Source organism: Drosophila grimshawi, unplaced genomic scaffold (assembly GCF_018153295.1).
Source record: "Drosophila grimshawi isolate 15287-2541.00 unplaced genomic scaffold, ASM1815329v1 contig_44, whole genome shotgun sequence".
NCBI classification, from domain to species: Eukaryota; Metazoa; Arthropoda; class Insecta; order Diptera; family Drosophilidae; genus Drosophila; species Drosophila grimshawi.
Genome location: NW_025063240.1, coordinates 10455757 through 10469138, shown reverse-complemented (window position 1 = coordinate 10469138; position 13382 = coordinate 10455757).

Below are 13382 nucleotides of genomic sequence, written 5' to 3'. Positions count from 1 at the left end.
CGTGCACTTCCGTCGCGGACAAAGCTCATCAATTGAATTGAAGTCGGTCGTACCTTCTCCACTCCAGTTTGTGGGTCCACGTGGCTTACGTCCGGGCAACTAAATCTCGGCCATTTGTGACGCTATTAGTGCGACTGGTCGACAGTCTAGGGTCAGTTTTACTGTTACGAGGCCTCCATTTCACTTCCCTTTAACGCAATACCTCACTATTTATGTGTGGGGCTATGCTCGGTCCATTATCGTATATGGAGCGTTATTAACTTTTGCTGCCTGTCAACATTGAAAATTATATGCTAGCCAACCGCAAACACACGCCCCCAAGCACCCACCCATTGTGTGTGTGTGTGTGTGTAGGAGTGTGTGCTATTTTTCATGCTTTGTCTGCGACTCGCATTCATTACGTGAGTTGCGTGGCGACAAGCACAAGGATTTACATCCCCATCTCCATTCTCACTCGCATCCGCATCCACTTGCCATTAGCGCAGCACATTTAATTTTGTTGTTGTTGTTGTTGTTGCCAGGCCTCGTCCCCCATCTTGTGATCTTTTTTTTTTTTGGCAAATAAATCAAGTATTTTTTACAAATTGTTGTCATCATGTTGACATTTGCGACATCCTTATCGGCATCGAATTCTGGGCCCGGTCCCATGCAAAATAGACCCTAAAGAGTGTGTATGTGATGCTTGCTAATGTGATTGGTGTGCGAAAGGGAGAGATAGTGAGTGAGTCAGCTTAAAGAACCACAACATGAGTAAACTTAAAGACGCAAACGAGAAAATGCCTTAAAGGCATTAACTTTAACATTCAAAGATTGGCATTAATTGCCGGCAAGTGGATTCGAATCAAACAAAACAATCCCAAAAAGCTAGAGCATGGAACCCCTGATCCCCTGATTCGCTCGGTCACCACTCAGAAATCTTATCGTTGAAACTTTTATAAGAATTTCAAGACTTCCGGTTGCTGTTAGTGGCTGTAACTGTAACTGTGACGGCGACTTGCGCTGGTTTCCTGTCCCGGGACGCAAATTAAAAAAGCCAAGCCAAACCAAGCAACAACCTGAAACTAATGCCCAAAAAGGAAAGCCGAAAGAAGGCAAGTTGTAAATGAGAAATTATATTTTATTTTTATTTATGTATTTGCATTTGCCATAAAGCTCAACTCAACATCATCAGCACGAGAACAACATCATAAACGTCGACGTTGCCCAAATGACTTCCGTTTCCGCTTAAGATGCAGCCACGCAAACAGTTGTACACTCACACCCACACACACACTTATACACTGAGGGCATCAACATGCAGCGCGCATCATTTGTTTGCTTTTTTGTTGTTGTTTTCGCTATGTTTTTTTTTGTTTGTCTGCTTTTGCTGGCCATTACCATCTGCGTCTACACATTTGCTGTCCATTTTGACAGGGAAAAATTGCATTGAGTATAATGTAAATCGTGTCATTTGTCAAGAGCAGCTGTTTCCCAGCTGTCAGAACAACAATATCAACAACAACAATAGCCTAATGACAATCGGCATGTCTTGACAACCGTTTATATAAGTGTGTGTATATTAGTATTTATAAATAAATGGTTACGCACATTGCTCATACGCCGTGCAGACGAGTAGATTTAATTCGTCTTGCAAAAGTAATTTGAGAAATTTCGGCGGTGACGCTAAGACTGCGACTGTGTCTTAGTCTGTGTCGGCGTGAATAATTCAATAAACTAACTTTCATGGAGATTAATTAAATATTTCTGTCTAATTTGACGCAATTTATGCAATGCGTCCAGACAGGGTTTTTCGGAGGGGCTAAGAAAAATGAACAAAGTTTTAGCGCTGAGCGTTCGGTAGATACATCTGTGTGACTGTGTGTGTGTGTGTGTGTGAGCAGTGCTGCTAAAACTTTTATTAATTACAAAAGATACACATACATATTAGTAGTAAAAGCAGTGGCAAAAGTAGCTAGCTACTCTCACCCTCTCGGTTATTTGCTAGAAAGCCACTCGACGAGTTACTAACTTAGTTTCTTATGTTTCCTGCTTGGGTTCTTCCAGTGTCCGGGTAAAGTTGACGAGCTCTGGGGACGGCAAACAACAGCAAAGGAGGATTAACATTGGCCAGCAGCAGCAGCCACATGGAAACAATATCTGCTTTACGCTATTTGCCATACTGTCTACGGTTAACTATATTAGGTAAGTTGGATTGTGTGGGGGTGGCATGAAAATAATGCAACTTAATGCACTTGTGTACACGGACGTAATGTATAATTAATATGGCTCGACATGCACATTTGCCAGTGTGCCAACCTGTTGCATCTCAGTTAGCTCACACCTGCCTTTAACCCCCACACCAACCTGCACGCTCTCTCTCTCTCTCTCTCTCTCTTGCTCATTGAAAAGTGGCATAACGAGCACTCGTGCAACGGCTTAAAAGTGCTTACAAATTGCTACATTGCTATGTCTGTGTTATGGTATGACTTGTAGAGGGTTGGGGCTGCTGCTTTTATCAACACACCAGGGCAGCACTACTGAAAACTGAAACTGCAATTGAAGCGCTTTTCAGCACTCACACACACATACACACACAGATAGAAAACCTGGACGCTGAAAAAAAATAAAACGAGAAGAAGAGCAATGCTTTTTAATGAGTCAAGTGGCCAACACGTCGTTCCACCTTTTCACTACTCTCCATGTGTTTGGGTGTGTGCGTGTGTGTGTGTTTGCGTGTGTGTGAGTGTAATGACGCGAATTTGGTTTGCCTTTATGCTAGCGTATTCGTACGAAATAAACCGTTTGCTTTCGAAGTCCGTTTTTGGGCGCCATGCCAACAGTTTTCAGTTGCCAGTTTGCATTTGCTTTTATAATTGCATGCCGTTCGTAATGAGCCAAGCGCCATGTACAGAGTTCCCACACACACGGTGAAAGAGTCACTCAGCTTGCATGTATGCGTGTGTATGTGTGTGTCAGTGTATGCGGTGCAAATCAGCCTTTTAAACAACTTTACCACCACTTGAAGTTGAAGTTGGCATGAGTTCGGTTTGAGGTTGGTTAGTTGGTCGGTTCGTTGGTTCGTTCGCTGGAAACAGCTGCCAAAAACGATGCAGAAAGTTAAGCTACGGCCAAATGGATTTGCTCGTAAGCGAAATAAAACCACGCAACGAAACGAAATGAGTAAATTGCGGTTTCAAGTTCTCGCAACTGTTCGCACCCTAGCAAGCCCCGCAACCCCATCCATATCCGCAAGCGCCACACAACCGCACCTCACACAGATTCGCCCGCACAACGCCTTGTTGTCCTGGCAATGCGTTTGCTCTTTACCATTTTTTGCAATTTGCCCCAAAAACCACTTTGGCTGTTAAAATTTTTAACACATGCTCCATACTTTTGGGGGTTGTTGTGGCTGTTGCTGTTGCTGTTTCTGCTTGGATACGTGGCTTAAACATTTGATTGACTTTTGCGCATGGACACAATAAAAGCGCCGAAATCATTTACGATTTTAATGCCAGCGCCAACAAAAATTTGCTGCCACAATGGGCAACAATTTCAATTACTTTAAAGCGTTTCTATAAAATATTGCGTATACGTCCCGCTGTGCGCTGCACAGAAACAGAAACACAAACATAAACAAAAACGCAAACACAAACAGGCTCACATATAACGTATAAATGTATAATTGAAAACAAATTTTACTGCACGTAATTGAGAGTGTATGCGTGTGCTTATATAAGCGTGTGTGTATGCGAGTGTGGGCCTGTCTTGATATCGATAACAAATGCCACAAATTGAATTTAAATCATATTCCATACATGTACATATTTATTTTCGTACATAGCCAAGGAACGTAGTAGTACAATCATGAGCTCTGCTTTGCTTATGTTGTCGTTGCTGGCTGCTTTGGATCGTTGGGCGCCATGTTCGCTTGTTTTATTTATGGTGGTAGCAACAACAAATAAAACAACAACAACAATTACCCCAGACGACGGCCTAGCCGCACAGCAACAGCAGCAGACGAGAAACGCCCTCGCTTTTGCCCTATTCAGAAAAAGGGTTTCATAATTCGTATATGTGGGCAAAAAATGTAAAGAAATATTTTTTGATTTCTTAATATGTAAATTTTATAAACTTGTGTTTTATTTTATTGAATTACTTACTAACCGTTTTGATGGAAATTGTATTAAATGATACTTGATTCAGATATGATTGAAATACTATTTCATATTCACAAGCTACAAACTAGCAAAAGCTTCGATCAACTATATTGTATTATTATTCAAAACCTCTGTCAAATCGGTATTTTAATGCGGAATTAAAAATCTGAAGTTTGTATCTCAAGCCAATTTAACTGAAAGAGCATTTAAAACGTGTACATAGGAGAGTCGTCAAGGCTTTGAGATTCCGTTTTATGCATTCAGTGCACACGTTTGCCAGAGGCAGGCGAGCCAATCTGCTTGCTGCCGGCTCGGGTGCTCAGCCAGTCCCTGCCCATGCTCCTATCCCAAATCTTAATTGTCTGCTGTGCTGTGCTGTGGCATGCAATAAATTTATGCATTGCATTTGGATTTTGGAGCATTGCATTTGCCTGGGGTCAAGAGATAGAGACTAAAAGCCAGAGTTCTGAGGCCTATCGCGAGCTGTGACTAATGCTGCTGGGTATTAAAACCATAAATAAATGTTTGATAAGCAGTTTACGATAACATGTTTCAGATATATATACATTTAAAGAAAAATGCATAAAAATTTAATAAATCTCTTTAATTGCAAACAGATGTAAAATCCTGGCTACAAACAGATGTCGTTTTGAATTTGAATTTACAAAAACTAATTTACCAGTTTGGATGGTAAGCTTTAATTATAATATTACACACCAATGAAATTTAATATCGTTTCTATTATTTCAAATCAACTATTTTTCAGGCATAATCATTTGGGTCAAGCGCAATTGTCCATATTAACACTATTGTGTTTCATAAACTACATTTGCTACTGTATATTTAGTTATTTATTTTCGTTACTAGACACTTAAGCACTCAAACACACATACTCAAATTCACTTTTATGGCCACTCAATAAAATGCCAAATTCAAGTTATGCTGAAATATGCTCAATATGAAATTGACAGGTTGAAAAAATATTTCAAGTGTAAATAAGCGTCCAAAAACCCATGGCTAAAGCCAGTCAAAGGCATTACAGAGCGCTAGCGAAGACTTTTCCGGCATCTGCAGTTCTCTCCTGGCATTGTCCAGGCGTCCTCCAGTGCTGCGTAGCTCCTGCCGTACGTGTTGGACGCAACCGGAACGTGTCGCACGTGCGTACTGAGCTGAAGTCTTAGTCGGACTTGCATTTGATATTGACGTAAATATATCTTGCAAATACAAGCGAATACAAGGACTGCAAAATGGTACGGCAATCAGAAGCAATGAAGCGAGTTATTTCGCTCACTCACACTTATCCACACGCACACACACACACTTACAGAGACACACCCACTACATTTTGTCTGGGCTTTGTTGTTTCCTCTTCTACTGCCTCTCCGCTGCAGCACTCGCTACACGATTTTGCAAATAAATACAAATAACTTTGATTTTCCACCAGTTACCCGTTGGGACATAGCAAGGCAAGGCAAGGCAATGCAAGGCAAGGCAAGGCAAGGCAAGGCAAGGCAAGGCAAGCAACGTAATGCACATACACACACTTAAACATACAGCATGTGACGTTCAACAGAAGAAGCATTCAAATTAAACTTTATTTTCCTGCCTGATATTTTTCGTTGCATACCTTGGGGCGTCACAGCCTGAAATTGCAAAATGCAGGCTTGATCACATTGCCAACGCTCAGGCTTGCAAATGAACATGAGTGGGTGGTACAAGAGTGTTGGGGGTGGCAACCAGACAAACACACGAACGTGCTGTGCATGCAATAAAGCAGCTTTTTTGTGGGATTTCTTGCTCTGATAGCAACTAACGTCACAATATACTACAACAATTGCCATCGGACTGGTTGAGCAGGCGACACCGTTGCACTGTGTCAATACAACAAGCCCGAAGTCTTCGATGCGGCACAATAGTTTACACTTGTAGAACACCCCAACCTTCTTGCTAAAAAAAAAAAAATTAGCAGTTGTTAACCACAGAGACAACATAATTCATTTTAAGCATGCGCATTTCAATTATGTAAACTGGCTCCCAGGTATGCACGATTGGCAGATACGCTATAAAATTAGAGTTCTAATTTATACATATAGTTTGGTTTGGCCTAAAGATCTTCAGTAAGTCTTCCAGTCCCTTTAGCTTTTAACATTGTTTGCTGCCTTGCTTTGGCCTCCGCTTTTGTTTGTAATGTGAAATTAATCCATGCGAACAAAATCAAAGTATTAGCATACATAAAAAATAACAAGAAAAGCTCTGCAAAGGCTGCAGTAACAGCTCGATCTTGCTGGCTAGGTGGAGGGGTAAGAGTGACTTGCAACACAGGCAACCTCACAGCATGGTAGCTAACTTTTCATGTATTGGTTGTGGGAGTTTGCGTGTATAGTTGTTGTTTTATTCATACACATCGAATACGTCGATTATTTGCAAAAGGTTGATGTTGCTGGTTGAATTCTATTTTTATGAGCACGAGGGCAAATATCGGCTGTGGGCGGCATGTACTAAGTTACGGCACTTAATGATGTTGCTTAGCAAATTGAAGCAACTAAAAACAAACATAATTGAAACAATTTTCTCATTATAATGTCGACGATGATGATGATGACGACTAGCACGTTGAGGGCAAAACTGTGGCAGCCAAAAGCAAAGGCAAAAGCTTGGGGCACACAGGTGAAATTGCGGTGTGGATGGGTGGCGTGCAGCAGGTGCGCCTGACGCAAATTGTTTGGCTTTGTCTGAGACCTGGCAAAGAAGCAGGTAAGCAATGCCGGTAGTTGCCACGCCCCCACTCATACTCTGACGTACACGTCCTCGCCCTTGTCAAGTAAATATGCGTCGTTTTCTTTTTTTTTTTTGTGTGTGAAGAAGATGAAGTGCTTGGGCTAGAGGCCGCGCCAGCGGAAGTCATAGCAAAACTTAGGCGCGCTTCTTTGCGAATATTGCAAATAAAATGAAAATGTCAGACAGAGGCTTACGAAATTGTAGATGCAACTGCTCGCTGCTGGCCGGGCTCTGTAGTAGCAAGTGCATGCAAGCAGCGGCAGCAATGGCGACGGAAGTTGTAACAAGTTAATAGCAGTTTTCAACAACCAACTGACGACTGGCAACCTCTCAAATGCGGCAGGTGCAGCAGCAGCTGTATAAGCAGTAGCAGCAGCAGCAAACATCAAACAACAACAGCAACAGAAAGCAACAACTTCATTTAGCTGCCGCCTAAAGTGTATTGAAGTTGGCACTCAAGTAGCAAGCAAAGTAGCTGTTAACGTGGCCTAATAAAGTTGCTCTCAGATTAAATTTACCACGCGGCGACGTTACACGCGGCGTATGCGTGTTGTCTGCTGGGAAACCAAGCGGCTGGTCTTGCTGCCCCTTTTTTTTGGGGGGGGATACCGCCTTTGTCTTGGCCATCAGACAACGACAACGATAATATCAAAAACAACAAAGGCAACAAAGTCCTTTCTATATTTTGTTATTGTATTTATGCTATGGCACCATTAGCAGCTCAATTTACACAGTCAAGTCGACACTTTGGGCCATGCTTTTTGGCCAGCATGCGCATGGCAATACAATATTTGGCATTTGTTTTTGCTTTATGACCCTCTTAGCTCGTACCCTTTCTACCTCTTCGACCCGTACTCTCAGTCCATATATACATATTTCCGGTGCTAAAAGCTGCTGGAGTCAAGTGGCTCGTCTAATGGACCAACAACTGCAATTCGATATGCTCCCAACTGAATTCTGCGTACACGCTTTATTCATTCGACGAGCAACAACAAAAGACAGCACCCCTCAAAAACAAAATCAAATTGCTTGCAAATAGCTAAATAAAAGGCCGGATAGGGGGCTATGGCTGCGGCTATGTCTGATTACCCGATATCGCCGGATATGACGAGTAAATGAGAAACAAGTTTGCGCTGTGCAAATTAATAACAGCAGCTTGAGCTCAGTTTTACTTATATATATTTTTTCTTTGTGTTGTTGTTATATCTAACAGGAGACGCTGCCTCCTAGACACACACAATATTTGTATATGTGTTAGCGTCCAGGGCTGTTAGGCTAATGCCTGCAGGTTGACGTACGTGCTGCGGCATTTTTATTAGGCTCGAGCTTTTTACGAGCAGCAGCCCTGCAATGTTGGTTGTAGGTGGTCCCAAGTTAAAGAAGGAATGGGCTAAATTGTGGTGGGCTGGAGAAATTTATGATGGAACTTGGAATGGCAGAGTGCTGCGCTGGGAAGTTTGTTTCATTGGTCATAAAAATAACAGCGCAAGTTACATTTTTAATGGTCTTTAAGTAAAGGGTAAACATTTTTATAGACGCTGTGTGAATGCCTACATATATATACTATTTTCCCTATTTAACCTAAATTATTTGATTATTTATCTGTAAAAGGTATCCACTTTAAATTATATCCCGCTTAAATATAATGTATAACTTGTATTTAGCTTTGCTAATGCTTATTAATTACTTCACAGATTGGCTTTGTCTTGATAAAATCGAAAAATACATTAATTACATTTTGGCATTCTTTTTAAATCAATTAATCCTGATACATGCGAAAAAGAATACAGCAATGTGTATATCTAATACCATGTCACATATACTATGTATTCTCTATTCTCTTTCTCAATAGTGAAAAAAAAGAACATCTTTTTTTACATCAACTTTTTGTCTACGTTTCAGGCACACAATCTGCACAACTGGAGGCATGGATTACCTTTTGTTTTATTTAATTAGTGAGTGGTGACGGGATTCAACAACTGCTCCCCAGTTCCCAGTTCTCATTTGCCCAACTCGTATCATTGTTATTAGTATGTACAGCAGTTTTATTGGCCTCTCCGTGACTGAAAAATGTCGCTCAATTAAAATGGAAACACTTAAAATTCAACACTTAATTCCGTGCGTAAAATTAATGTTGAACACCTAATTAAATTATGTTAATTACTTCTGCAAGTCTATTAACAACAGCCTACACGCACACACACACACACACATACAAACTGAGAGACCAAGAGAGAGAGAGAGAGAGAGAGGAGAAGTGTGAGGGAGAACGCAATAGACACGTAGGCTCGACCTATTCTCATGCCATAATTTTGCTCTTGCTCTTTTTACTGTTGCTAATATTGTTCGTTGGTTTCGGCTTTCACGTTGCCTGGATTGGGCCGAACGGCAAACATCAAATAACTTTCAATCAATTCCAATTAACAACGCCCATAAAAGCAGCTCAAAACAGATCCACAAAGTGCACATAAGAATGTCAGGACAATTTAATTTAAAATTTAATGGCAAGCCGGGCAACGGACAACTAGACGAAAGCAGCACAAATGCCAGTTTGATGTTCTTATCAAAGGCAACCCTTGCAAGCGCAAAATAACCGCAAAAAAAAAGATACAGGAAGGAGTGGGAGAATGGGGGCGGTAAAACGCGCTGCTGAACAGCTAAGGATATTGTAATAACAGTAGCCTGACACGCAACGGACACCGACACGGGCCAAGGACTGCGTCCGCACACACAACCGCTAGTATTTTACAAGTATCATCAAGTCCAAGTTGAATGCAGCTTGGCAAAAAAAAAAAAAAAATAGAGGAAAAAAGGGCAGCGAGCGCATCAATAGAATGCAGTTCTACAGTTAGGCAACAATGGGTAACATCGCTGGAAGCCACAATAAAAGACACAAGACGCTGTCCACAAGACAGACAACGCTGGCGAAATAAAACCGCAGACACGCAAACGCCCGCCGAGGAACTGCCAGCAGGCAGCAGGATACACAAGTCCGTCCATTGACGACTTTGAGGCGAGGACATATGCGAGGCAAGTTCATTTTGCACTCTTGCAGTGCAAAAATTTAATCAAGAAGTGCAACGCCAGGCGAGCCACAAAACCCCAACCCCAAACTCAAAGCCCCACTGCACTCGCTAGCCAAAGTTGTCTTGGCCAGCAACACGCGCCAGCCCCTTGCGTGTAATGCGAGATTCGTTCAACATTTACAATGATTTTGTGATTCTTCCGACACTTTATGGCCAGCCGAGCTGACAGCTACCCTCGACTCTGCGTCGACACCGTTTGGGGAGCCAACATGCTTTGGTAAGTTGTGTTTTTATGGGACTGAGTATAATGGAGTGAAAGACTTTAAGCAAGCATCCGGATAGCCATGGTCGTCCTCATTGCTGTATTAAGTTCCAGCGTAAAGTTAACTTTGGCCAATAACAAAAATGAAAGGGGTTTTAGAAAACTGAAAATGGTACAGCGGAAGATGTTATGGGACATCATTGATGACAAAACCAAACAGCTGGTAGAGTTTCCCAGCGCCTGAAAGCTTTTTGCCATGAACTTAACAAACATTTGGTGAATTCGATTTTTAGCTATGATTGTCCAAACGCAATTCTTGTTGATTTCAAAAACTCAAGGGTTGCATCTGGGCATCGCGGCTCGAAATGAGAATACAACACAAAAATCAAAACACATTTTGTATTCAATTATGTCAATTTATCCTAATTAAATTATTTGAATCTTGCTTTTTGTATTTATTAATTAACATGCATTGTGAAACTTAAATGTACTCAATTATAAAGTTTGAAAGTCAAAAATAAACATAAGTCTCTAATTAAATGGCATATTTATAAAGTTCTTATACATTTCAAAGAGTTTGTCAACGAGCAGCATCTATAAGAAAATCTCAGTAAAAATTGCATCACCTAAATACGGAATTTTTAACATGCACTTTGTAAAAATAAATTTAAATTAATAAATATTTAATCCATTTTTGAGTTTATAATAAATATAATAATACTTTAAGCATTAGAAATAAGAATTAAACACTGCAAGTAATTCATCTTATTTTCTATTATAAGCATTATTGCTCGCAAAGGAGCACAGTAAGTGGAAATAAATGCAGTTAATTAGCAGGTGATAAGTAAAATGCATTATGAAATAAAAGCAGTGCTCTGTTCTAAAAAAAATAGCTCTCCCTTCTAATTTAAAAATCCAGATACGGCAGCTTAAAGCAGCTCTTGAAGTGCAAAGTTTTTAGTTTTGCGTATAAGAAGCGAAGGAAAAATAATGTTTACAAATTTTCTCATGTACTCAGATTTGCAAACAGGAGGAGGAGAAGCGTAGCAAATGGGAAAAGTTGAATGTATTATATTTGCCTTTTTTGATTATATAAAACAAGAAACCGCCCACATAGCAACGAGACTGGAGGCACGGAGAAACAACAGCAGCAGCAATAGCAAATGAAAAAGCAACAGCAACTTTTTGCATGGAAAAGCTATTTTGCAGAAAATATTTGCCGAGCATATTTATTCGCCTTCCGCCAGCCACTTTTGACAAATTATGACTTTGCTATTTCTTGTTTCCCCTCCAAGGTTTCTGTCTCTGTGTGTTTTTATTTCTCACAAACTATAGCAGCAAGTTGCCATGACAGCGCTGCCACATTATACAACAAGTGCTCGAAATAATAAAGTTAACAGCACTTTAATAGTTAGCTCGTTCCGCCCCCAGCCGGTGGCAAGTGGACGCCGCCTACATGGAATGGACTTGGGATACGGATTGGAATTATGGTTAAGAGGCAAAGGCAACATGTTGCCCGGCAACGGGCATAAGTGAAGGGTTTATCCTATCGAGCATCACAGCTTGAGCAATAAATTGGCTTTTATACTCTCATACAGTACATACAGAAGACAAGAGCAGCACTGAAATATTCCTGGCATCGATAGTTGAATACATTTCTCTACTTTGATTTTGAGCTTAATAAAAGTCAAATTTAAATTCGGCTGACTACACACGAGCAGAAGCGCAGTTTCAGATTCACAGGCCATACAGCTCCTCCTTTTGCTCCATATGTGCAGCATGCTGCCTTAACAACAGCAGCACCACCACCAGATTTTTTTATTGCCATGCGATGACATGAATTCGTAGCTGGCAACACAGCTTAGGAATGTAATAAACTTGGAGCGCCACACGCATACCGCTCGCCCCGCACTCGGACTTTTATGGCGAATACATAAAAGGAAATCACAGGCCATGTAAACAGGCAGCTACTTCAGTTTCCATCTCTGCTGCTCCACAATGGAAAAGTCAAAGGGTGGCCGCTGTTGCCAAAGAAGGTTGGGTGGGGCACAGCTAATGAGCTCTATGCTCGGTATGCTTAGTATCAGCACCAGTTGTGCTGACTCAAAGCGCTTATGTATGTATGGTGGTGTGGAAGGCGCCTTCAGCGACAAGCGGAAAGTTGTGCATAATTCAATTAACTAGAAACAAGCAAATGAAAACTTTGCAGGCCACCAGGCCGGAGGGTAATAAGGATGCACAAGTGCAGCCAACAAATGGCAGCCGGTCGCCTTGGCGCAAGCAGCCCAAAACCCCAAAAAGAGTTCCGTCAACGGGACTGAGGAGAGTGGATCTGCTATGCTCATGCTTTTAATGCTACGGCGAATTGGACAACTCTCCAATGGAATTGCGCAAAAATATTTCTAATTATTTCAGAGCAGCGTAGAGCGCAGAGTGCCGAGTCGCCAGGCAACAAATCAGACCTCGTCCTCGTCCTGGTTCTCAACTTTTGTTCCTCTTTTGGTTGCTTAGTCAACTATGCGTGTATATCAGAAGTATGAAATGCAATAACGTAATGAGTAATTGCGCAAAAGTAATAAGGGACACGACGTGCTGTTACGCAAAAAACAGCATGCAATCTGGTAAGGATAACAAGAATACCAACCAGCCAGCCAACCAGCTAGCCAGCCAACCGGCAGCAATTATGGATGCGGTGTGCGGGCAAAAACGGCAAAACAGCACAAAAGTTGTCAACAACAGGCAGCCAGCAACAGCAACAGCAACTTAAACAAAGGGCAGCCCGGGTTAGCCGGCAGCAACGGGGGCGTAGAAGCCGAAGCGTACGTGCAACGTGGCCGCAAAAAGTTAAAGCTCAGCTCACGCGTTGCTGCCGCGTGACTCCGATTGAGGGTCGCTGGACTGGACCCGACTGGACTGCCAAGGATTTGGCGTTAGTACTGGGTCAGGCGCGCCTCGTGCCTCGTGCCTCGCGCCTCGCGCCTTTGTCCAAAAAGGATATTAATTTCCCAAAGGTGCCATTTCAGCCAGTAAAAATCACGCAAAATGCGAACGGGCCAGGGGATAGGGGCTGAAGGCACTGCACAGCTTAAAACAACAGTAACAACAACACCACGAAATAAAAATAAAACTCACGCACACTCACAGACAAATTAAAAACTTTCAATAGCTACAATTTTCATT